We start from the raw sequence: 23267 nt of genomic DNA on the forward strand, positions 1-23267 counted from the left end.
AAGGTTCTCCCCCAGCATAAGCTTTCATCCTCCACTCTTGACTTTTTGGATTAAGGAACTATTTCAATAAATGAAATATCAAGCTGCTTTCGTCACAATTTCCTGCTTGCCAGTGCTCGCCCAAAGTACTTGCCCCATCCAGTCCTTGAAACAAAGCCAATCCCCACAGCTTGTTTTGAGATTTTAATTAAAATTTTCAAGAGTTTAATAATATTTCTTTTCAAAATTTCAAACTTTTTTTTTTCAAAAAGTATGGATCTATTAGGAATGAACAAAACCTTGGGGGTGTTGGATATTAGTTTTAAGGATAGTTTGTCCTATAAAGTACTCAAGATTCAACCTAGGTCTCACGGGCATGAGTGAACCTTCTCATTCGGCTCTTAATAAACCTTATAAGACTATTATAGGATGTGATAGTTATCTTTTAAAATATTCCTTTATTTACAACAATGATATTTCTATAAGCCTTTTTAGATTAATTATACAATTTCTCTCATAATTAATACTAACTTTATATTAATACATGAGTTATCTAAATTAAAACCTCTCATCCCTTCTTCACCTCCGACAAAGTAGAGAAATTATTTTATGAATCTTTCTCACCATATCATTTATAGTTCATTTCCAATTATTTAATACTATTTCAACAATTTTTTTCATGTCACTATACATAATGTCGAAATGTTTTTTTTTAAATCGACTTTTATTTTAAAAACAACAAAAATAGAATCGCCACCAATCCTTTTTATTTAGGTATGATTGGATCACCTCAAGACTCGTTAGATTTTATTAAAACAGTAATCTTTGATATTACAAATTTAGAAAATGGGTTCGGGAGTTGGTTAAGTACGAGGAAAGATTAACACCCTTATAACACCCAAAATCGGTATACCTAATTGATTACTTGATGTCTTAGTGTCGATGATTGAAAATTTTAAGAGAATTTAGAACACGATTCTTTATTAAGATATTACTTGACTAAATTAAATTAAATGGAAAAGGCCTTATTTTAAGTTAATTGAGAAGAAAGACCATGCCCCGTGAGTTAAGACACGATACCTCAAATTCTCGAAAACTAGAATAATCGCCATTTGATCGCTTTGCTTTTCTTTGTTTTAAAAAGGATATTTGATTATTCAGTTTTAGGAAGAGGCCATACTCCGTAAGTTAGGAGCACTACTCTCCGAATTCCAAAAACAATGAACATTGCCTTGGTTTTAATTATTTCCTAGGCATTATGTAAAATGAACTAACCCTTAAAACGATGTGCATTGAGAAAAAAACGGATAGTATGTTGTAATATGACACATGGAATGGTGATAGCAAAATAAAATAAAATGACCATGTAAGTAAGAATAAAAGGATGATATTAGGATAAAAAATAAAAAATAAAATAAATAAGTATATAAAAAAATGCCATGTTGATAAATAATGATAATAATGCAACTATAATAGTAATACGAATATCTTATAACAATAATAGCAATAATCATATCATAATTATTATCATAATAATAATAAATAAATAAAATAATGATAACAATAATAATAGGGATAAAATAAAAATAAAACGTATAAATAAAAGGAAACGTAAGTGACATAAATTTTAGGTGTTAAAATAAATGACATAGAAAATAAAGAGGCAAAATTAATTAAGTGAGGGATTAAATTGAAATTTAAACGGAAATAAAGTTATAAATTGCAAAATAATTAAAGAAATGTGAAATAAAGGACTAAATTGAAGGTCCAATAAAATCTAATGTCTAAAATTAAAAAAAAGATAAAAAGGCTGAATTAAAATGCGATGGAAAAGTTTAAGGACTCCGAGGACAATTAATCCAAAACAGTACACGTGTAATTCCCCGAGGGGTCAATGGTATAAGGACTAAATTGGAAGAGAATTAAAATAAAAAGGTATAATCTAAAAAAAGAAAAAAAAGCGAAATTAGGACCACATTGCAAAAAGCTCAAAGGCAGAAGGACTAGGGTGACAATTAGACCCTTCCCACGAAAACACGCGGATCCCTGGGGATCCAGATTGGGTCGTCGAGTCGGCCCTCAAAACGACATCGTTCTAGGGCGTTTAGGGCCTGGATGAAAAGACACCGTCTTGATGACCCTATTTAAGTAAAAATAAAAATAAAAATGAACATTTTAGACTTTATTTTTTTTTAAATTCTCACATCTTTCTGTTTCTCTCTAAAGCCCTTCATATCCAGCCATAGGGCTGTTGACGCTTCGCCATGGCCACCAATCATCAACGACGGCGACCGTCGCCTTTGGTGGCAGAAGTTAAAAAAAATGCCCTTTTTTTTAGTACCTTTGAATCTCCAAAGCTAGATCCGAAGGCTAAGCCTTCTAAAAGAGAAAAAAGAAAAAGATGTTTGACTTTTCACACCTCACGCGTCCCTTTTCGTCGAAGCTTCGGAGAAAACCCTAACAGGTTCGGAAGCATCTGGGGTTAGAGGAGCTCTCCGACAACAATGAATGGACGGGACGATCGATAACAAAACTTTTATTTCTTATTTATTACGCTATTTTTAAAAAAAATAGAAGATAAAATGGACTACCTTTTATGTTTTTATTTTTGTTCTTCTATTTCAAAAAAAAAAACACCTCTGTTACAAATCGTTTTCGGTCTTTATAGCCGAAATAAAATACATGATATTATTATTTAGTTTTGTCTTTTCTCTGTTCCTTTTACTATTGTCTCTCTGTTGTCTTGCAGGTGATGGTGGCAGAGGTCAACGACGATGATAGGAGTCGCACCTTGCCATTTCGGTGAAATGAAGGGAAGGGACCTCGGGCAACGTGTCTGCTAAAGTGGCGAAAGAGCAGTGTCCAAATATCTTAGGGTGGAATTAAAGTTTCTGTTAGTTTAGGATAGTTGGACTATTGGGCTTTGGGTTATTAGGTATTAGGTTTAGCAGATAGGTTGGGCTATTAGGACTTTTTTATCTTCTTCTTCTTTTTTCTTGCTTATTTTCCAATTACTTTTTCTTCTGTATCGCATCTGGCTTGTACTCTAAGCCAAAGCGGTCTTGTTTGTCCATCAGTATTGGTGCATTGACTCTTCCTTGAAGGTATTTCCCGAGTCTTCTTCCAAGCAATGCTCCTTTCCCGACCATCAACTACAAACCCATTTTTGTGGTTTTGGATATTTTTCACACTGGGATCTTGTTTCCTTCGACAATGAAAGTTGCATTAACAAATTCCAGTGATCGAAAGGAACATTCTATTGCCTCCTAATCTACTCCTATGTATGGTACGTCACTAGTTACGGATGCAATGATATCATCTTTAGCGTTTATTGTTACCAGTCGAACCTTCGTTACCAACTTTAGTTTTTAGTGTAATGACGACAGCATTCCCCCAGCTGAATGAATCTAAGGCTTACCCAGCAAGCAGTTATAAGAGGGTTTGATATCCATTACCAAAAAGTCTACCTCATATGTGTTTGGACCAATTAAGAGAGGTATTTTAATCCTCTCCATCACTTTCCTTTTTGTACCATCGAATGCTCTCACTATATTTTGGGCATATTTTCATGTGCGAGCTATCCTTTAGCAGCCTATTCAGAGTGGATAGAGGCAAGACGTTCAGTACAGATCCATTGTTGGTTAACACTCCTGGTAATGTATATCTTTTGCAGCGGGTAGTAATGTGTAGAGCTTTCGTGGATCCTATACCCCCTAGAGGTATTTCTTTATAATTAAAAAAGATGAAATTGTCGGCACCCAGATTGTTAACCAAACTATCTAGCTTGTTTACAGAGATATTATCAGTGATATAAGTTTCATTTAACACATTCATCAACGCGCTACGATGCGTCTCTAAGCTCAAGAGCAAGGCTAATACTGATATGCAAGCTGGTTGTTTGTGTAGCTGTTCTACAACACTATACTCGTTATGCTTCAAGAATTTCAAGAATTTTTTAGCCTCGTTCTCAGTTACTGGCTCATTAACAAGTGATTCAAGTTTAACCGTCTTTTCTTTCTTATGCTCAACTACCAGGGTTTTTCCTTTAAAGGGCTCGGTTCTTACACTTGAGGGTCATAGCACCTCTCACTTCACGTGAAGAATCCAATATCCTGGTCCTCTTTTGAAGTGCCAACCGAGTTTTTCTCTTCTGAGATCATCACGTTGCAATTATAATTCCATGAAACCCTTTTGCTATCCTTGTAGGGAAAAGCCACGGACTCTTGACACAGCTTGTGTTCTCACTTCATTACTTCTTGGTCGTGAAATAATCACCATTAGGTGGTTAACCTTGTAGACTTTCTCCATCAATCCTTCCTCTAAGCGCAAACATCTTCTTCTTCTGAGCCTTTGATATCTTCAAAAAATTCCAACTCTTTGTTATCCATCAGACTTTGCATTAGAGCTATGGATTCAGTGACTCCTAGATCTCATGACCTTCTTTAGCGTGGAACTCACAGTAGCTCCTTACTCCTTTGGGCATCTCTTCTAAATTTTGAATGATTAATCCCACGTCTATCAGTTTTTGCCAAACCCATTTAAGTGGGGATTTCACTTTCGCAACATCAGTTTTGGTCCTCTTTCCTCCACTCTCAATTATCGCGTTTACTCCTTGGTCAAAATGACTATGTAACGGATTTCCTGCCACATTAGGTCCCGATGGATCATCGAATATTACAATCTCCATTTTGATGAACTTCTCAGTCAACTTTTTAAATACAGTGTAATTCTCAATTGAGTGTCTTGTTATTCCTGCGTGGCACTAGCATTGAGCATTCGCATCATACCATTTTGGAAATAGAGGTTGCATAAGTTTTAAGTAAAATGGAAATATCATATGTGCATCAAAAAAATTCTGATATAACTCTCTATATAACAACGGGATAGGTGAGAATTAGAGTTTTTTCGCGTTTGGCCTTAAGTTAGATTCTTGTCTCGAAAGGACTTCATGGCTAGTTGTCATAGTCTTAGTGACTGGTTTTGAATAACTTTTATTATACACACTTACAATGTTTGCTTCATTTTCTTTCTTTCTTAGGGTTGACCTTTTAGCGTTTTCCCCTGCGTCTATTTTCTCACTCCTTACTGTATTCTCAATCATTTCTTCGGACACTACTATATCTGAGAAGCTCTTGGTAGCACTACCCAACATATGGTTAATGAATGGAGCTTTCAAAGTATTTATGAAAAGCGTTGTTGTCTCCTTCTCCAGAAAAGGTGGCTGAACTTGTGTTGTCACCTTTCTCCATCTTTGAGCATATTGTTTAAAGTTTTCACTTTGCTTCTTCTCCATATTTTGTAGTGTAATTTTATCGGGTGTCATATCGGTCACATTACTGTATTGTTTCATGAAAACCTGTTCCAAGTCTTTCTATGAATTGATTTTGGCATGACTTAGTTGATTGTACCATTTGGAAGCTGACCCAATCAAACTATCCTAGAAGCAATGGATTAACAATTGGTCATTATTGACGTATCCCATCATTCTTCGACAGAACATTGTGATATGGGCTTTAGAACAACTAGTCCCATTGTATTTTTTACAATAATTTGGTTTTAGTTTTACCGCGGGTACCATAACGATATTCGATTGGTAGACTATTATTGGTTTCCAGGGTAACTATTATAATTTTGATTAATTAGGGCCCTTTTTATGAAATTTAATGCATATGATGAAATCTAATACTGATAAATGAATGAATGCAAAAAGAGGTATTGATTTTGATTCAATTATATTAGAATAACTTTGCTAGAAAGCATATTTATTTACATAAAACGGATACATTCATATATACAGCCTTTCCCTAACACTCAAAGCTTTGATTTTCCTAAGAAGCCAAGCCAATTTTTGGCCCCGATCTAATTCTGATTCATATCTCAAGCTCAGCATGTCAGCTTGAATCGCTAGGGTTTGCAAATGGTCAGCTACTTCTCGTACTTAAGTTACAACTTCACCCATGATGTGATCTCTATCCCTGATCTGACCTTGAGAGTGTTGGATTTGTTCTTTCCAATGTTCATTGTTCGTTTCAAGAAGCTCGATTCAAAGTTCACAATTTTACAGTGCGGCCTCGAGCTCTTCTATCTTTCCCTTCAACTCTTCAATCTTAGTCAGCTTGCTTTCAACTCAATCACAGAGTTGCGATTACGATATGGATGCAGTGACCTTTCTAATTCTACTACCCGGGTTCTCAATCCAACCTTTTTATTTTGGCTTTCTAACAAATCCCTTTTTAGAGCATTTTCTCAGACTCGAGCATCTTGGAATTTCTTTTCCCACTGATTTGCTCTAATATTTTCTTCTTAGATTTTTAGCCACCATTGTTTCGATGTTTTACTCAACCCAGCAGTCCTCATTGATAGACGCAGTTTCTTATAATCTGTTTTTAAACTGTCGAAGTCTTCCTCAGCCTCATTTTTTCCTTTTCTCATTTTCTCGGCTTCTAACTTTTGGACATCGACGTCTAAATCTAGTTGAATATTTTCCTCTTCTAACTTTTCTATCCTCTTCCCTAGCTCCAAACTCTTCTTTTCAAAGTCTAGCTTTACGATCTCTAATTCAGACGAGATCATTTACAAGTGTTCTTCTATCGGTCGAGTGTTTTCTTGACTTGATGAAAGGACATAGTTATTGTCTCTTTTACCTCACACCAATCATATTCCAGGGTGATTAGGGGATTTGCGGAAAATTTCTTCATTTTGCGAGTTTGGTTCTAAGCGTTCAATATTTCACGAACCTTCTTTTTGTGATTATCACCTTTGTATACAAACTCGCATTGAGCTAAACCTTGCATTGTTGATATAAACTGCATCGACCTATACTGTCCCAATACAAGTAGAAGGGCATATCCAACAGCTCTCCATATCCCGAGTAGAGGGACCCAGTCAAAATCTCCACATCGGTATAAAATTTCTTCAGTGATCATCTAAGGAGCCCTCCATTCAACGTCTTCGTCTTGGAGACTCTAGAGAATTGCCATCCACTTTTCTTCAGAAATGTTATCTCGCCTAGGGGTAGCCACGAATTCTTTTAATGGAGAGTAGTTCTTGGAGAATACTCGATAAGAGACATTTTCTGTGACAGCCCTAAAGTGACCCTAGTCGAAAAGCGGTTTCGGGACCGCTAAACCGAGTCACCAAATTATTTGAATATGATATTTATTGTCCAAAATATGTGAATATGAATGTGTGAAAGTTTTAAGCTTCGATTTAGTAAATTGCATGTGAATTTAGTCAATAGGACTTATGTGTGACACTTTTGAAATGTGATAGGTTAATCTATAAGGATCTATTAGTGCATGTAATCAAAGGGTGGACTTGCATGTCAATTTTCCCCCCTAATTAGTAGTGGCTGGCCATGAGCATGAGGGTGGACAAAATGTTATGGCTAAAAAACATGTCATGAGCATGTTGGGTTAATGCTTTATGTTAGGAAAAATAAAATAAGGAGTATGGGCAATAAAATAATAATGGGAAGGTAAATGATGATGAAAAATAAGAAAGAAAAAAAAAGCTCTCATGTTGTTCTTGGCCGAATAGAAGAAAGAAAAAAAGGAAAAAGAGCTTTGAGGAAATCGGCTATGGTGGTTTGCTAGACTAAGGTATGTTTGATGATGTTCCATGAGATGCATGCATGTTTTAGTTGTTAGCTTGAGTTCTACCTAGCCCATGGTCTAAATCTTGCTATGTGATGGAGATGACACTCGGCCATGGATGTATCATTCTTGCTTGGTGTTGATGTTGTGTTGATGAGATATCAAGTTATTTTTGTGACCCAAGTTGAGATTTGGATTTTGGAATGAGTAAGGTTTTCGGCTATGGTAATTATAAGGGTGATGGATGTTGTTTCATGCTAAATCTAGATGAACAATGTTAGTGCTTATATCTCGATATTTATGAGTTTCTTTCTTGGTTTTACCTCAAACCCATGAAGTATTTTTAATTGGTGTTGTTAGAGGTTTCGGTCATGGGATTATAAGCTTGTTAGTTTTGATGGTGAAATTTATGCCTTGTAAGGGTAAATGGTTCAAAGGAACATTCGGCCATGATGTAAAAATTATGTTGAAGTGATGTTAAATGTATTGAATATATATATTGTTATAAGTTGAATTTAAGGTTTGCTAAATTGTCTTTGTCATTGCCGAATGTGTGTATAGTTAAAGAGAATTTGTTTAAGTGCTTAGTTAATTGATATTGAGTTAATGATATGTGTATTCGGTCATAAAGTTGCACATGAGGAAATGTTAGATTAATGGTATTAAATTGCTTAATGTGATTAAAAATGCGTATGACCATTTTGTATTTGAGCTAAAGGTGGCCATATGACCTATCAAATTCATTGTCATATTCGGCCATAAGCTAGCACAATGAGACTTTAATAAGTTAAATTTGTTTGAATTAGCTCAAGAGCTTAGAGGACCAAAGTTGGATAAGGGAAAGGAAAAAGTGATCGAATAGCCGTCGAAATCATTCGACAACATCCGAGGTAAGTTTTCGAGTAATGAAACTTAGATTATGATTCGATTAGATTATGTTATAAGCAAATCAAAATCATGCCCTTTGTATGTAGCTATTGAGCCGAAAATGATAATGCTTGATAAGTGAATTGTGTTTGAATTCTAGTTATGAAAATGAAATATTGATGTGTCATGATTTATTGATATGTGCATGGATATTCGGATTGATAACCGGGCTAAGTCCCGAAGGCATTTGTGCTAGTGACTAATTCCGGGCTAAGCCCGAAGGCATTTGTGCGAGTTACTATATTCGGGCTAAGTCCCGAAGGCATTTGTGCGAGTTACTATAACCGGGCTAAGTCCCGAAGGCATTTGTGCGAGTTCTATAACCGGGCTAAGTCCCGAAGGCATTTGAGCTAGTAGCTATATCCGGCTAAACTCCGAAGGTACTTGGTTTGGGAATGAGCGATCTTGTTGTAAATTTCAAATTAATACGCTCGTAAAATCCCAACGATGAGGTACGTTTCGTATATGCATTTGAGTAGTGATTCCGTTTAAATATTATTCTCTCAGTCGATTAATGAGCTTCCGGCCTTTGGTTAAGTTGATCCCTTATGTATGAATATAAGGGTTGGAAATGTGAAATAGGACTGATTTTTGAAAATATGTGTATATGAGATTATCCGTTTAGTTATATGAGTGCTATACTTCAGTTGTGCCTAATTTCATTGCTCAAAACTTACTAAGCATTAAATGCTTATTCCGTTTCTTTGATTCTCTGTTTTATAGATTTTGGTTCGTCAGCTATCGGACTCGGGATTGTCGAAGTCGAAGTCGTCCACACTATCAAAGCCCCCTTGGTACACTTTTGATTGAACTCTGAAATGGCATGTATAGGACTACCCTTTTTGTTGTTGGTCATGTACCCTTTGGTTTTATATAAATTTGGATAGCCATGCGAAAATGGCTTATATACACTTTGAGCATAGCATTATAATCGTCTTGTATGTTGTTCATTGAGAGGTATGGAAATGTTTGGTAACGATTAGCCATTGGGAATGGTTAATTATGATTATTTTGATGCTATGTATGACAAACTCTAGTTGATTCATGGAAAACCATGAAATAGGTAAGGTTTACCTTAAAAACAGATGCTGATAGCAGCAGTGGTGTGGATTTGAAAAATCACTAAAAATAGTAAGAATGGAATTAAATAGTGAATAAATTATGTAATCGAACCTTGATGAATCTAATTTCATATGGAAGAAACGAAACGGTCATATGAGTTGTATTTTAAGAGATATTTAAGTTTTCATGGAACAGGGCCAGAACGATTTCTAGATCCCCTGATCCGACTTTGGAAATTCACTATAAATTAACCCGAGATAATTAGAAGTCATGCCCTATATGTACAGGGAGATATATAAGTCGTAATGCATGAAGGTCAGAGCAGTCGAACCCTGTAACAGGGGAGACTTTAACTAATAAACTGTACTAATTGGCCCAACCAAAAATTCTAGAAAAAAACTTGTAGATGAATATATGAGTCTAGTTTCAGGAAAAATTTACGAAACTGATTTTCGAGTTTTGGAACTCAAGATATGATTTTTAAGGTGACAATGACGCAGTTAGCCAGCTAGTCTGGAAATTTTTAAAATGGACTGTAAAAAAATAAGGGAATTAAGTCTGTTAACCCCTCGTGTCTGACTCCGGCAACGGTCTCGGGTACGGGGTGTTACATTTTCTATCTTCTAAAAATGGCTATGAAACCAGGCTAGCAAGAGTTGTGCACACTTGATAAATATTCCTTCACTCGCTTTCTGGCATGCACTTAAAGATCTGAAAGTTTCAGCCAAACTTGTTGAGACAGGCATGTCCTTTTTGTCAAGCCGATCAAATAGATCTAAAATTGTATCATCTGTGTGCCCTAGTGCTTTGGAGAAGATGACTAGCCCGTAAATACTCAAGGTAAAGACGTCGACCTTTTTTCTCATATTTGGATGTGCCAAAATCTAATCCCGCAAACTTTTCCAAGTGACGCATTTACTATCTCCCTTTTGTTTAATTTAGGTTGTGATCCATTGCTTGCTCATCCCAGTTATGCTCATTAACCTCTTTAAGAAAGTCAGGACGTTGGTGGCTCTAGAATAAGTTTTGTCAAATTGGATCCTCAGGTAACAGAGCAAAGTTGTATACTTTTCTACAGTGGGCATCAAGTCTACCTTCCCAAAAGTGAAGCAGCTATAGGCAGGATTTCAATACTGGGTAAGAACTCAGAATAAGTGCTTATCCACTTTGACATCGAGTAAATAAGGCAAATCACCATATTCACAGTAAAATAACTGTTTGCTTTCGTCACCCCATTAGTCTCATATTTCTTTCAACTCTTGAAGGTTATTCTGAGTTACACTAATGTGTATGAAATCCCATAATTCTGATATGTACCATTCCTTTAGGCTGTCACCTTTCTCTTTTTGTGTTTTATCGGACCATTTTCGTACGGATACATTGTCCTCCACTTTATCAAAAAATCTCTTTTCCATGACAAGCTCTCTATTTAGCAACTAAACACGAATCAACACCCTTTTCTATAATGAAAATGCAATGCAATCACAACCAAAACAAAACAAAACAAAACAAAACAAATCAATACATTTCATACAAAGCTAGAATACAAAGCAAGAAGTAAATAGAACATCTATTCGGGTGACCACTAAGGTTTGACATGGTTCTACCTAGGGTAGGTTCTTTAGGGCTCATTATATGCGGTTTGGTTCTAAAGTAAAGGTACCTGGACCAACAGATTCCTCAATCCTCACCTTTTATAGGCTCATACAGACTGAGTTTAGTTTAGGGGAATACATTTCCCTATGGCTATACGAAGGTGAAGACCTCACGAAGACATAGATACGGATGTATCCCGAAAGTGATCCTCTATTCTATATGGAGGTGAAGACCTCACAAAGGAATAACTTCTCACTCTCACTTAAGAATGGAAAAATGGAACGATTATGCCATGCAATGTGTAAAAACATACCAATAGAAACTCGAGCCAATAAAACCTACATACTAAATCATTGTGTAACCCGCTATAACAAAGGCATTATTTACCATAAAAATAACATAAAGGATGAAATACAAGAAGGGATTGTCAATTTTAACCGAATTATCAATTTTCAACAAAAGACCAAAAGAAATCAACTCACGGCTTGACATTCTTATTTTGTTCCCAGCGGAGTCGCCAAGCTGTCGGAACTTTTTTTTTAAATTGACTTTGATTTAAAAAAAATGAAAAAAATAGAGACCAATCCTTTTTAATTAGTTGTGATTAGATCACCTCAAGACTTGATAGATTTTATTAAAACGGTAATATTTGGTCTTACAAATTCAAAAAATGGGTTTGGGAGTTGGTTACGTACGTGAAAGGATTAACACCCTTATAATGCCCAAAATCAGTACCTAATTGATTACTTGATGTCTTAGTGTCGAGGATTGAAAATTTGAAGAGAATTTAGAACACGATCCCTCTTTGCATAATGTTATTAAGATATTACTTGACTAAATTAAATTAAATAGAAAAGACATTATTTCAAGTTAATCGAGAAAAAAGACCATACCCCGTGAGTTAAGACACGATACCTCAAATTCTCGAAAACCAGAATAACCGCCATTTGATCACTACCTAAATCTTACTTTTTGTTATTTTAAAAAGGATATTTGATTATTTCAGTTTTAGGAAGAGGCCATACTCCGTAAATTAGGAGCACAGCTTTCCGAATTCCAAAAACAATGAACATTGCCTTGGTTTTAATTATTTCCTAGGCGTTATGTAAAATGAACATATCCTTTAAAACGATGTGCATTTAGAAAAAACGGATAGTTTGTTGTAATATGACACATGGAACGGTGATAGCAAAATAAAATAAAATGACCATGTAAGTAAGAATAAAATGATGATATTAGGATAATAAGTAAAAAATAAAATAAAATAAATAAGTGTGGCAGACCCAATTTGCTCGGCCCGCAATAAACCAGAAAAATAAGTGATAAATCGTAATTTATACATATTTTTACCCAATGTTTAATGCATTTTATGGATGATTTCCCATTAGAATTCGTGAATTCGATGCTCCTAATGCTTTAATTTCATGTTTTATACTTAGGAGAGCATAGGAGAGCGAAAGGAACGAGAAACGGGCTAAAAACGGAGAAAATGGGCCAAAGTATGAAATCAACACGGCCTGGACCTCCTCACACGGGCAGAACACACGGCCGTGTCAATTTGGTAGGCTCGAACACGGCCTGAAGTAATCGAACATTGGCGTGTGCCACGGGCGTGTCCTTGCCGAGCCAAGTTGAGTCCAATTCAGAAAAGGCCAATTTTGAGGGCTTTTAGGCATTCCAAAGCCTATAAATACACTTAGAGGAGGAGGAAAAGGGAGACAGAGAATAGGGGGTAAGGAATTACTCCAAGGAAGCCGATTGATTCATCTCAGAAGCCAGATTCATCATCAAGACTGAAGATCTCTCCTCAATTCCCCTTCAGGAGTTTTGGGTTTTCTTTATGTTTTGTATTCTTTATTATTCTGAGATGTTTTCTTATTTAGTTATGAACTAAAACCCCTAAATACCTAAGGGGAATGAAACCTAAGACGAATCTTGTTATTATTTTCTGAATCGTATGATAAATATTTAACTTGTTCTTAATTATGTGCTCTTAATTCTTGTTTTGATATCCCCAGATACTGATTCAAGACAAGCTCTTATTCAAAGGAGGAATAGACCCTGTCTAAGAGTACATCTGTGATAATTAAGCGGAATTGATTACGCTCTAGACATAGGGTGACAAGATTTTGCCGGATTAGGGTGAAACCTAAAAAGGGGATCCATAGATCGAGTTAATGCAACCCTAGGGTGTTAATTAGAGAAAGGTCTTAATTATTCAATCTAGGGATTAGACGTTATTAGTCTTGAATAAGGATAATAACATAACTTAGGGATCTCTACGGAACAAGTTAAATGAATAAATCATCCAATTCGGAGCCAGAATAAAAAGTACAGTTTAGGTGGATTTTTCTTTATGTATTGTCTTAATTCAATCGATTTTCCCAAAAGAAATTCCCCAATCCTATTCTCTGTGAGTTCTTAGTTTAGATAATTAGTTAGTTAAAAACAAAACCTTTTTATTCCTAGGCTAGATAATAAAAAGATAGTCATTACTCATACTTTTAGTTCCTTTGGGTTCGATAATTTGGTCTTGCTAAAACTATACTACTGTTCGATAGGTACACTTGCCTACATTGCGATAATAGTTAGTTTCAAGAATGATTAATTATAAATATTTAAAACCTATCACGAAATCACGCGATCAAGTTTTTGGCACCGTTGCCGGGGAATTATGATATTAGGAACGCTCAATTTTTATTACTTTAGCCATTTATTCTTCTTGCAAATTAATTGAATTTAATTTTTTATTATTATTCATTAATTTACGTTTTCTTTCTCTTGGTAGGTTCTTATAGTTTATGACTAGAAGAAACCTGTCAGGACCACTACTTTTTGACGAAGAAATCGATCGTACAGTTCACAAAAACCAAAGAGAAATAAGGCAAAGCCTAAGATACATAAAGAACGAGCAAGAAGATGATTCTCAACCCCCGACCGAAGAGATGGCTGAAAACCAAGACAATCAGCTACCTCCTGCAATTGCGGCTAATCAAAATCGTGCTCCACGTACTATGTATGATTATGCTAAACCTTCTTTAACAGGAACTGAATCAAGCATAGTTAGACCTACTGTAGCTGCAAATACTTTTGAACTGAAACCTAACACAATTCAAATGATACGACCGTTTGTTCAGTTTGATGGTTTGCAGGATGAAGATCCCAACGCTCACTTAGCAAACTTTTTGGAACTATGCGATACATTTAAATTAATGGCGTTTCTGACGATGCCATTCGTCTTCGGTTATTCCCTTTCTCATTGAGGAATAAAGCTAAACAGTGGTTGAACTCGTTACCACGAGGGTCAATTACTACTTGGGAACAAATACCGGAAAATTTTTACTAAAATATTTTTCGCCGACTAAAACGGCTAAACTACGTAATGATATCTCTTCTTTTGTGCAGATGGATTTAGAAACACTTTACGATGCATGGGAGAGATACAAGGACCTTTTGAGAAGGTGCCCTCACCATGGGTTACCACTTTGGCTTCAGGTTCAAACATTCCATAATAGCCTGAATCCTTCAACTCTGCAAATGGTTGACGTAGCTGTTAGCGGAACCATTAATAATAAAACAACTGAAGATGCTTATTAGATGATAGAGGAGATGTAATTGAATAACTATCAGTGGAAAGTCATGAGGACAAAGCCAACGAAAATAGCCGGTGTTTATAACGTCGATTCGGTCACCATGCTATTTAATCAGGTAGAACTCTTGAATAAGAAATTGATGGTTTTCTTAGTTCTTCACAAGTTCACCCAGTAATGCAATGCGAAGAAAGTGGAGGTGGAACAAGCCATTTAGAATACCAACCTTATGGCCACAACATGGATAATGAGTAATTAAATTATATGGGTAATAATCCTCGACCTCAAAAAAATCTATATAGTAACACTTATAATGCAGGTTGGAGGAACCACCCAAATTTCTCATGGGAGGCCAAGGAAATCAGCGACCACCTCTGGGCTACCAACAGCCACCCTATCAACAGGAAAAGAAGCCAAACCTTGAAGAGATGCTTACAAAGGTTATTTCAGTATCAAAAACCCGTTTTCAGAACACCGAAACGACACTTAAAAATTAACAAGCGTCAATCCAAGGGCTAGAAACTCAGATAGGCCAGCTTTCTAAACTAATCTTCGAACGACCACAAGGTAGCTTGCCAAGTAATACTGAACCTAGTCCAAGGGAACAGCTCAACACGATTAATGTTCAAAATGAAGAAGGATTTGTTGAGCCTGAGCTAGAACCGAGGCAAGAAACGGTGGTAAGCAAAGGTAAAGGTGAGGTAGATTATAATAAAAACAAACCAGTGATTGTCGAATATAAACCTCGTGTGCCATACCCCAACTTGACAAGGAAAGACCGCTCAGATGAAAAATTTGGCAAATTCCTTAAACTCCTAAAAAAATTACATATTAACTTACTGTTTATTGAAGCTCTATCGCATATGCCAAACACAATGAAATTTTTAAAGGAACTTTTAGCAAATAAGCGGAAGCTAGACGAGGCGTCACATGTGGAGCTAAACATAGTTTGCTTAACTATTCTCCAGAAAAAACTACCCAACAAACTAAAAGATACCGGGAGTTTTACGATTCCTTGCTTAATTGGTAGTTTAGATGTTAATAATGCATTAGCTGATTTAGGGGCTAGTATCAACGTCATGCCTTACAAAATGTTTAAGTAACTAGGTCTAGGGAAACCCAAACAGACTAGGATGAGCATTCAATTAGCAGATAAAAGTATAAGATTCCCTAGGGGTATTATTGAAGATGTGCTAGTTAAAATCGATAAATTTATATTTCCTGTTGACTTAATTATTCTATACATAGAGGGGGATAGCAACACTCATTTAATTCTAGGAAGGCCCTTTTTAGCAACTGCTAAAACGATCATTGATGTTGGCACATGTGAACTGACACTCCTGGTGGGAGACGAAACAATCATCCTTCAAGCTCGCAATTCTGGCAACACATCAGAAATTAAAGGTGATCGTTTAACCCATTCTACTAAAATTGACAATATGATACAACCTACTTTGCAGAAAATGAGTCTGAAGGAAGCACATGAGTCATTCTCAAGCAATAGTAGAGGACCTACTCATGAAGAACGAAGACTACAAACAGAGGAGCTAGATGAATGGTGAACACATAAATCAAGAACACACGATAAACCAAAACTACGCCAGAATGAGCTCGATACCTTTCCATACCTCACATTGTCACTGCCAGACCGGATGAAGAAATCCCTTTTATGGTACTTAGTATTTTTCCATTCGGTACAGTCAAGGTAAGTCACCCCAAGTTCGACACTTTTAAGGTAAACAACACCCGTTTAAAACCTTATTTTGATGAGATTGATAGCAGGAATGAGGAGTATAAACTCCTCGAACCACCATGACCATTCCATGGAGAGGTAAGTCGAGCTTAGACTATAAATAAGCGCTTCTCGGGAGGCAACCCGAGTACTAACAATATTAATTTCTTTAAATTTTAGTATTTAACACCTAATTTACTAATAGAGATCTTGAATACAGGTTTTTCCATAAAGACACAGCTAAGCACACGAGCGTGCTTAGGGCCGTGTGAAAACAGGGCAAAAGATTTCCCCAACACGGGCTACAATAAAATGCCACGGCCGTTCGACATGGCCGTGGTCGAACCTTCCAAAACAACACGGGCGTGCGACATGCCCGTGTGGAAGAACCGTGGGTTAAGTTGTTTAAATAGTACGGGCGTGCGACACGCCTGTGTCTAGTACCCGTGGTCAAACCTGTTAAATTAACACGGGCGTGGACCTTGCATACACGGGCGTGGGAGAAGCGAACGAGGCTAGATACGATCGTTCAACACGGCCGTGTGTACCCACTCGTCCAAGGAACACGGGCGTGCACTAAATGTCAGACGCGCCCAAATTCAAAATTCGCGAATCACACTAGCTGAAATTAGGGAACACGTGCGTGTTACCTGGCCGTGTGCCCTAAAATCTATAGAAAAACCCTGTACTATTCATTGTCTTCCCCACCCAGAAACCCTAACCCTAGTCGCTGCAAGTCCACACGACATCCCCGCCACGCCCGTACGCAGCATCCAACTCCATTTTTGCTGCTCATTCTCCCTTGTCTAGCGTTTGTTTACTTTTTTCCCTTTAATTGCACTCATTTTTCATGTTAGTTATCATAGAACTATGCATTTTTCATGATTATTTTCATCATTCTATCACTAACATTTTATTCATAGAATAAGCTATCATCTTTTTCATGTGCAAATTCTTACTCTTTATATGATTTCTCTACTTTATTTGATTAGTTAGAAGTAAATATTAATGATTAGAACAATAGACATACTCATGCCTTCAGTGTTAACATTTTTCATCCGTCACACATGTTGCATTCCATGAAATTCGTTGCCATTTTCACGCTATACAATTGATTGCTTTGATTAACTTGTTAGTCTTAGTAGTTGCTGAAATTATGATTGTTATATATAATTTGTCTTTATTTTACTTTGATAATTCCTCAAGATGAATTAATGGTTTTGATTGTAGGTACCATGTCATCTTCACGATGAAAGAAAATCGCCGTACCTGCTTCGAAGGAACAGATGTGAGTGTCATCTTCTGCGGGTCCAACCGTGAAAATTCGTCACCCTCTCCTACAGTTCCCCTGTGGGCCTCAGGAAGTAATTTTCCAAATATTTCAAGCCCGGCCTTTAATTATGAGCCACTGCATCGACTGGGCTACCGTAGAACAAGTTCAGTTGGCCGATGCAATTCAGGCCCTCCTAACCACCGACCCTTGGGAGCTTTTTTTGGGATCATCGAGCCAACATACCTCGAGCTCACGATGGAACTATGCTCAACGTTCCATCTTTAGACCGTAATGATGAAATACAATGATCCCAACACGGTCCAATTTCGCCTAAGCGGATTAATCCGCCAGCTAAGCATTCCAGAGTTCGGTGCTACACTGGGCTTATATACGGAGGAGTTCAATGAGGAGAATGAACTACATGCTCTCACTCGACACAGACACTTCTCTCTCTCAAAGTACTAGCACACTTTGGCCCCTGACGCGGCCTCCTACAATCCTAGCCGCTCCAAGGCATCAGTTATCCCACCTTTCCTGAGGTACCTACACGCCATTTTAGCTCACACGATTATAGGAAGGCGAGAGAGCACTGGCGTCGTCAACACTCACGACGCCTACTTTTTATGGTGTATGTCGCACGGGCACGACATCGACCTTAACTATTTTATCGCCCTCGTAATTCAAAACCATACGGAGTGGCATAGGAAGGGGGTCAACTCCATTGGCCTCTACGTGACTCGGTTAGGTCAACATTTCAGGCTCCTCGACACCGCGGCCCAAGAATCATCCTTGACCCTCATTGGCCAAATGTCTCCACAAGGCATCTCGAGCATGCTTAGCATGAAGATGATCGAGAGGCATCGAGGAACCTACCGTCCTCAATATCATCTTACCCAATCTACCGAGGAGGAAGCCTACGAGGACATTCCTGATGATGTCCCTCCGCAGCACGAGGACCCACCATCCCAGCCACTACCACCCTCTCGTCCAGTTCATGCGGCGGCTTTATATGCTGACATCTCTAAGTGCCTCACTCGATTTGAGCAGTAGTGTTTTCAACGATTTGACAACATTGATGCTACTCTATAGCAAATTTGTCAGCACCTCCACATCTCATCGCCAGTCCCACCTCGTGAACCATCCAGCGATGAAGATGTTTAAAAATATTTATTTATTATTTTATATTTTTAATTTTTATTAAAAATACTTTTTATTTTTATTAGATTTTAGAATTTTATTTTTAATTATCAATTTCGGTTATTTCTTTATGAGTAATTATTCTTCCTAATATCCCCTAAAAAGTTTCTGATCTTATCACAGTTATATAGAGCTCTTAAGCTCATCATCGCATAGGAACTAAAAACTCCACTGGGAAAGGTTCTCTACGACTGCCATGTCCTGATCGAAAACGATCATAGCTACCACTAGATATAATATTCTTTTGGTGCAGGACTTATGGACTAATGAACCTCTACCACCGCAGGAGTATCCTCTTCTACTCTCGCATCGATTACTCTCTAAAACTCCAGTTCGAGGAATTCATCATACAGGAAGTTTCACTTCTCTCCCTATCTTATTTTTATATTCTAACATCTATCATTGTACATTGAGGGCAATGTACATCTTAAGTGTGGGGGGATATTTATTTCATTATCAGAAAAATCCCTAAATGACTGCCTTATTCTCTTGGAAAGCTCTCATATCGTATTTAGGATAAATTTTGATTGATTTATGATTTTGATTGATATATCTTGAATTGAAACTTAGGGATTTATGCATTGATTGTTTAAACTTTAAGACATTAAAGAATCAAGCATGATAAGTTGATTTTGAAGAATTTAAAATCTTAGGTTGTTTCCCCAAAGTTTAGGTATTACTTTGAATTGGAATTCACTAGTTTTAAACATAAAAAAAACCATAATTTTTGTGAGATTTTTGAGCCTTTTAAGCATCTATTAATTCTTTTGTACTCACTTTTATTATTGCTTTGAGTGCGTCAATATCGAACTGTTATTCTAGAACTTGCTTAATTATGCATGTCAAGGCCACACAATTTGATTTGATATGTCAAAATGATTAAGACACTTAGGATTAACCCACTCATGCCATGAAAAGCCTACCTCCACAATTAACCCCTAGTAACCCTCTTGAGCCTAACAAGCCATTTCTTGTATTACCCTTAATATTAACCCTTAACCAATTATTGTTGAAATCCCCTAAATTAATCCCTATTTTTGTTGAGATTTGAGTTGAAGAAATTGCTTAGCTATGTCTTTTTCTTAATAGTTAGTCTATGTTATTTAACTTATTCTTAAAAAAAATGTATACACATTAGTAATTCCATATTCTGAGAAGAAGCCCTGTTGTACGCAAGTGACGATTAACCCTTTTTCTAGTTAGGCAATTTTTCAATTCAATCTCGATTCTAACCCTTTCTTTCAGCTTGTGACCACACCCCCTAACCAAGCCTCATTACAACCCTCTAAAGACCTTTTGATTGATGTATCATCTTAATTTATAGTGGTGGAGATTTGATTTTCATGCAAGCCTATAGTAATGACTTTTCATTATTGACTATTGAGTGCTTCATTTATTATCCTTAAACACCTCGAGTGAGTTGAGTGAATATGTAGTGAGGATGTGAAACTCTGTGATATTTTGAATTAATTGTAATTACTTAGATGAGGGGAGACACCTATGTTTGCATGATTAATACTCAACTTGGAGTTTGAATTAATTGTAATTACTTAGATGAGGGGAGACACCTATGTTTGCATGATTAAATACTCAACTTGGAATGTTTGAAACTTTTATGTTCTTTTAGTTGAATTCTCAATATATGATTACCTATGGATTATTTTGAGATATTATCGATAGAAATTATAAGTTGAGAAGAATTTATTTTGAGTATGAGTTGAAAATTTTGCTTAAGGACAACCAAATGCTTAAGTGTAGGGGTATTTAATAAACCGTAATTTATACATATTTTTACACCATGTTTAACACATTTTATGGATGATTTCCCATTAGAATTGGTGAATTCGATGCTCCTACTGCTTTAATTTCATTGATAAACAGTAAATTATACATATTTTTATCCCATGTTTAGTGCATTTAATGGATGATTTCTCATTAGAATTGGTGAATTCGATGCTCCTAATGCTTTAATTTCATGTTTTATACTTAGGAGAGCATAGAAGAGCGAAAGGAACAAGAAACGGGCCAAAAACAGAGAAAATGGGCCAAAGTACGAAATCAACATGGCCTGGACCTCCTCACACGGGCAGACCACACGGCCGTATCAATTTAGCAGGCTCGAACATAGCCTGAAGTAATCGAACACGGGCGTGTGCCACGGGTGTGTCCCTGTCGAGCCCAAGTTGAGTCTCATTCGGAAAAGGCCAGTTTTGAGGGCTTTTAGGCATTCCAAAGCCTATAAATACACCCTAGAGGAGGAGGAAAAGGGAGACGGAGAATAGGGGGTAAGGAATTACTCCAAGGAAGCCGATTGATTCATCTTAGAAGCCGGATTCATCATCAAGACTGAAGATCTCTCCTCAATTTCCCTTCAGGAGTTTTGGGTTTTCTTTATGTTTTGTACTCTTTATTATTCTGAGATGGTTTCTTATTTAGTTATAACTAAAACCCCTAAATACCTAAGGGGAATGAAACCTAAGACGAATCTTGTTACTATTTTCTGAATCGTATGATAAATATTTAACTTGTTCTTAATTATGTGTTCTTAATTCTTGTTTTGGTATCTCAGGATACTAATTCAAGACAAGATCTTATTTAGAGGAGGAATAGACCTTGTCTAAGAGTACATTTGTCACAATTAAGCAGAGTTAATTACGCGCCTAGACATAGGGTGACAATATTTTACCGGATTAGGGTGAAACCTAATAAAAGGATCCATAGATCGAGTTAATGCAACCCTTGAGTGTTAATTAGAGAAAAGTCTCGGTTATTCAATCTAGGGATTAGATGTTATTAGTCTTGAATAGGGATAATAACATAACTTAGGGATCTCTACGGAACAAGTTGAATGAATAAATCGTTCGATTCGGAGCCAGAATAACAAGTAAAGTCTAGGTGGATTTTTCCTTAGGTATTGTCTTAAGTCAATTTATTTTTCCCAAAAGCAATTCCCCAAATTTTTTCTCTGTGCGTTCTTAGTTTAGATAATTAGTTAGTTAAAACAAAAACCTCTTTATTCTTAGGCTAGATAATAAAAAGACGGTCATTACTAGTACTTTTAGTTCCTTTGGGTTCGACAATCCGGTCTTGCTCAAACTATACTACTGTTCAATAGGTACACTTGCCTACATCATGATAATAGTTAGTTCGAGAATGAGTAATTATAAATATTTAAAACCTATCACGAAACCACGCGATCAAGTTTTTGGTGCCGTTGCCGGGGAACTGAAATATTAAGAACGCTCAATTTTTATTACTTTAGCCATTTATTTTTCTTGTGACTTAATTTACTTTTATTATTATTATTCTTTATTAACTTACTTTTTCTTGGTAGGTTTTTATAGTTTATGACTAGAAGAAACCCGTCAGGACCATTACTTTTTGACGAAGAAATCGATCGTACAGTTCACAGAAATCAAAGAGAAATAAGGTGAAGCTTACGATGCATAGAGAACGAGCAAGAAGACGATATTGAACCTCTAATCGAAGGGATGGCAGAAAACCAAGACAATCAGCTACCTCCTGCAATTGCGGCTAATCAAAATCCTACTCCACGCACTATGTATAATTATGCTAAACCTTCTTTAACAGGAACTGAATCTAGCATAGTTAGACCTGCTGTACCTGCAAATACTTTTGAATTAAAACCTAACACTATTCAAATGATACAACAATTTGTTCAGTTTGATGGTTTGTAGGATGAAGATCCCAACGCTCACTCAACAAACTTTCTGGAATTTTGCGATACATTTAAAATCAATGGCGTTTCTGAAGATGCCATTCGTCTTCGGTTATTCCTTTTTTTCAATAAGGAACAAAGTTAAACAGTGGTTGAACTCGTTACTATGAGGGTTAATTACTTGAGAACAAATGACCGAAAAATTCTTACTAAAATATTTTCTGCCAGCTAAAACGGTTAAATTACGTAATGATATCTTTTCTTTTGTACAGATGGATTTAGAAACCCTCTACGATGCATGGGAGAGATACAAGGACTTACTGAGAAGGTACCCTCACTATGGGTTACCGCTTTAGTTCAAACATTCCACAATGGTCAGAATCCTTCGACTCGGCAAATGGTTGATGCAACTGCTGGTGGAACCATCAACAATAAAACACCTGAAGATGCTTATGAGTTTGTTGAGGAGATGTTACTGAATAACTATCAGTGGCAAGTCATGAGGACAAAGCTAACAAAAACAACCGGTGTTTATAATGTCAATTCGGTCACTATGCTATCAAATCAGGTAGAACTCTTGAATAAAAAGATTGATGGTTTTCTTAGTTCTTCACAGGTTCATCCAGTAATGCAGTAC

General features: G+C 36.6%; 2 non-coding genes across 2 annotated transcripts; both read right to left on the bottom strand.

Annotated features, from left to right (window-relative positions):
- Window positions 1-14531: 14531 nt before the first annotated feature.
- On the bottom strand, window positions 14532-14638 carry LOC121211674 (small nucleolar RNA R71). The gene has a single exon (XR_005906893.1). It is a non-coding gene; the product is annotated as a small nucleolar RNA R71 (small nucleolar RNA).
- An 8231-nt stretch (window positions 14639-22869) lies between these two features.
- On the bottom strand, window positions 22870-22976 carry LOC121211895 (small nucleolar RNA R71). Its single transcript, XR_005907112.1, has one exon. It is a non-coding gene; the product is annotated as a small nucleolar RNA R71 (small nucleolar RNA).
- Between the last annotated feature and the right edge of the window lie 291 nt (window positions 22977-23267).

Source organism: Gossypium hirsutum, chromosome A12 (genome assembly GCF_007990345.1).
Source record: "Gossypium hirsutum isolate 1008001.06 chromosome A12, Gossypium_hirsutum_v2.1, whole genome shotgun sequence".
In the NCBI taxonomy this organism is placed as follows: Eukaryota; Viridiplantae; Streptophyta; class Magnoliopsida; order Malvales; family Malvaceae; genus Gossypium; species Gossypium hirsutum.